At 53.0% G+C, this 4,337-nt stretch overlaps 1 pseudogene; it reads left to right on the forward strand.

Moving 5' to 3' along the window:
• Positions 1-1,709: 1,709 nt before the first annotated feature.
• On the forward strand, positions 1,710-3,578 carry LOC120640341 (annotated as a pseudogene).
• The last annotated feature ends 759 nt before the right edge of the window (positions 3,579-4,337 follow it).

Here is a 4,337-nt window from a genome sequence, read left to right on the forward strand (position 1 = left end):
GAAACCAAGTCCTCCAATAATGCAAGGCAACGTATCATCATACTGTGCTGATGCTGACGATGAACAAGATTCTGTTCATCGGGTATTAAATGGATAAACCGGCAGATTCGTTGTGAGAGAAAAGTACTGCGCAAGAAGTTATACGGCAGATTGATTGTGAGAGAAAGTACTGCGCAATAAACCGGAAGAAGAGCTGCCGAACGCTGTCCAAAGGAGATAGAAAATGGTATTACATTGACATTTTATACCTCTTCGACTTTTTATTTACTATTTAATTTAATTTACTTTGAATAATCGGCATAGTTCTCTCTCTTTTATTCTGTTTGAACTAAGTTCTCTTTTCCTTTATGTTAAGAAACTTCACCGTAATTACCTGGATTTTAACCAAAGCGGGTATATTCCAAAGTCCAGATAGCCTCCGAAAAATACGAAAAGGATCCCGCAAAAGACGAAAATAAAGGCCCGTACTCGTTAACAAACATGAGTCCTTTGTTGGCCCAGTTTCCCTAAAAAAACCAAATCTTTATTTGTTTCGACTATACGGCATGATTTCACTCAAGTTTAACTGACTCTTGGGCCAGTTTTGCAACTAAACTGAACGAGGCCCAAGAAATCCTCTGAGGTGTCTGGGAGTCCGGCCCAATTCACTCAAGTTTAACTGACCACAAGCTTGACCAAGATGATGTTGCCGGTTGCCGGAAAAAAATTCTGTGGAGACGAGCTGCAAACCACACATGGTATTGGTAGTGGTTGAACCCTTGGATTGCAACTGGACTACTACTACCAGCCACAGGTTGCAAGAATTGGTGACCTAGTGTTCCTCATTCGAGCAAGAGGTTCCCAGGGTAAGCACGATGCATTGCCCACCTAACCGGCCGCCCGTCGTCTAAAGCTCAATCTTCCTTAGCAGATCGTAGCAGGTAGCCTTTGATCGATCTGGCTCGTCAACGTCCGATTCCGGCCTTCTGCTTTGCCTCCACTGCAATTCTGCAAATGCTCGCTCGATCTGCGTCCCGACTCTTTCGTGTAGCTAGGACCATTAAAACAAAGAGATCAGCATCAGGAAGCTGCATGCAAAGCAAAGAGATCAGGTAGCTGCTGCTGCAATGACCACTTTACCAATCGATCGGATGCGATGAAGATACATACGTGCAGAACCATGACTCTCCATCACATGATCGACCTGCAATCGTGTACAGTGTTTCCTCGCTGGCAAAATTATTTCGTATCGAGATGATAGCTAAGTGTGTCGCCTCAATTTGGGTGTGTGTGTGTGTGTGTGTTCAGTGAACAACTTCGCCAAGTCAAAAAGCCTATACCACTCTACAGCAGCATGTGATCACGCACGTACGATCTACCCCGGTTTGGTACAAGTTTTATCGTGCATCACATTGCTTGTCTGCTCTGTCTCGTAAGGAGCTAGACGCACGTGCATGCCACCGGACCAAATCTCGACACGACGGCATAGAACACGCAACAAACAATCAAACAAACAGCCAGCCACTACGCCCACACGCTCTATATATACCCAACCATGTATGCCAGTATGCCACGGTGCCGGCCCATCGCAAGTTCATCACACAGCACGAGCACGTCCGATGATCCGCCTTGAGCGTAGCCATGGAGAGCGCCGCCATGCCACCGCAAGGTGTCGCCGCACCTCGAGTCCTCGATCTCACACGCCGTCCAGCCTCCAGACGCTCCGGTGCATGCGCAGCCACCTCCTCCGCAGCAAGGACGCGAGAAAACCGCGGCGCCTCTCATGCTGCAAGGCTACCGGCGGCCGCGTCCACCGACGCGGCGTGCTCCTCGGCCTGGGCGGGGCCGCGACGGCCGCCGGCCTCGCGCCGACGACGACGCATGGCGGCGGCGCGCTCGCGGCGCCGGACCTCCAGAGCTGCCACCCGCCCGAGGACCTCCCCGACACGGCGGCCGACGTCAGCTGCTGCCTCACGTATCGCCCGGGCACGGCGATCGTCGACTTCACGCCGCCGCCGGCCTCCTCGCCGCTCTGCGTGCGCCCGGCCGCGCACCTGGTGGACGAGGAGTACCTGGCCAAGTACGAGCGGGCCGTGGCGCTCATGAAGGCGCTGCCGGACGACGACCCGCGCAGCTTCGCGCAGCAGTGGCGTGTGCACTGCGCCTACTGCAACGGGGCGTACGACCAGGTCGGGTTCCCAGGCCTGGAGCTCCAGATCCACAGCTGCTGGCTCTTCTTCCCGTGGCACAGGTACATTAAGTACATGCACGCATCCATGCATGTGCTGTCTGTCGAGTGTCATGTCTACATGCATCACTGCTTAATTATTTGACAAAAAAAAAATCGGACGCAGGTTCTACCTGTACTTCCACGAGAGGATCATCGGCGACGACACGTTCGCTCTGCCGTTCTGGAACTGGACGCGCCCGGCGGCATGACGCTGCCGGCGATCTACGCCGATCAGTCCTCGCCGCTGTACGACGAGAGGCGCAACCCTGCTCACCTGCCACAGTTCACGCTGGACCTTGACTACAATGGGACCGACGACTTGACCATCTCAAGAGATCAGCAGATCGATCAGAACCTCAGGATCATGTACCGTCAGGTCAGTATCAATCGGAACCTGATGAGGACCAACAGATCAACAACTTAACTAGGACGTAATCCAGAATTGATACATGACTAACAAGTCAACTAGGACGTACGTAATCAGTCTTGTCAAATAATTAACGTTTGTATCTGCACAAGATGATCTCCGGTGCCAAGAAGAAGAAGGCAGCCGTATCGCCAAGGCGACGAGCCGGACCCGGGCGCGGGCACCATCGAAAACACGCCGCACAACATACTACACTTCTGGAGCGGCGACCCGAGGCAGCCCAACGGCGAGGACATGGGCAACTTCTACTCGGCGGCGCGCGACCCCGTCTTCTTCGCGCACCACGGCAACGTCGACCGCATGTGGCACGTCTGGAGCGGCCTCCGCCCCGGCAACACCGCCTTCACTGACCCCGACTGGCTGGACGCCAGCTTCCTCTTCTACGACGAGGAGGCCCGCCCCGTCCGCGTCCGCGACTGTCTCGACGCCGCCGCGCTGCGCTACACCTACCAGGACGTCGGCCTCCCGTGGCTGGACGCCAGGCCGTCCGCGGAGGCCGGGTCCCCGGAGCTCGCCGCGGACACGCTCCCGGCGACCCTGAGCCGGACCGTGAGGGTGGCCGTGGCCCGGCCCGGGACGTCGAGGAGCCGCGGGGAGAAGGAGGACGAGGAGGAGGTGCTGGTCGTCGAGGGAATTGAGGTCGCCGACTGCTCCAAGTTCATCAAGTTCGACGTGTTCGTGAACCAGACCCGGAGCGGGGCGGCCACCGCGGCGGCGCCGGAGTGCGTGGGGAGCGTGGCGTTGACACCGCACTCGGGGCGGTCGGGAAAGGACAAGGGCGCCATGAAGAATTGAAGACCGCGGCGAGGTTCGGCATCTGCGACCTGCTGGACGACATCGGCGCCGACGGGGACAAGACGATTGTCGTGTCACTCGTGCCGATCGAGGTGCGCAGGGGACACAATCACCGTCGGCGGCGTCAGGATCGAGTACGTGAAGTGAGTACCTCTATGGACTAAGCGTGAGATGGAGGAGTATATCCGCGCGACAATGTTAGTTAGAGCAACTCCAGCCGGGCCCTTAAATGAGACTCTATCTCTTGTTTTAGTCTCCCAGTAGAAAAAACATCTCCAACCGGGCCCCTATGCGAGCCCCCATTTTGGGGAGGCCACTAAATTTTGGTCCAGAGTCCCTAGAACTGGAGGCCCTCTAAATTTAGTCACCCTGCTGGAGTTTGAAGCCCTTAAATTTTTATAGGCTGGCTCCTAAAAGCAATATAGGGGCTCAAATTTAGTCTCTCCGTTGGAGTTGCTCTTAGGATACTAAATATATGTGGGCTTGTATTTGAACCGCAGCTATTATATAATAACAACGAGTAATGCGAGATTAGTCTTTATCTCTATCTCTACTTTTTTGTTACTAAAACAAGTAATGATTCCTTGATCCATCGATCCAGGTCCTAATCGAAATTTGGATGGTTGTATGTTAAGTTAATGGTCCAAAATTATTTAGAATTAGCGCTTGACAAGTAAAATAAGAAAAGATTGAAGTCATCACCCGACATATACTATGTATTTTTATATACTAATTACTAAATTTATATATCTTCCCATAGCAATATTTCTAGTATACATAATTAAATAACAGCACTGGTACATACAACATCATATTAGCGACCATATTAGAACAAGCAGTGCAGTATTGAAATATTAGAAATATTAGCGGTTTCTGGAGCAAAGGCAATTCATCTTTAAAGGATGA

The sequence above is a fragment of the Panicum virgatum genome, chromosome 7K (genome assembly GCF_016808335.1).
Source record: "Panicum virgatum strain AP13 chromosome 7K, P.virgatum_v5, whole genome shotgun sequence".
Lineage (NCBI taxonomy): Eukaryota > Viridiplantae > Streptophyta > Magnoliopsida > Poales > Poaceae > Panicum > Panicum virgatum.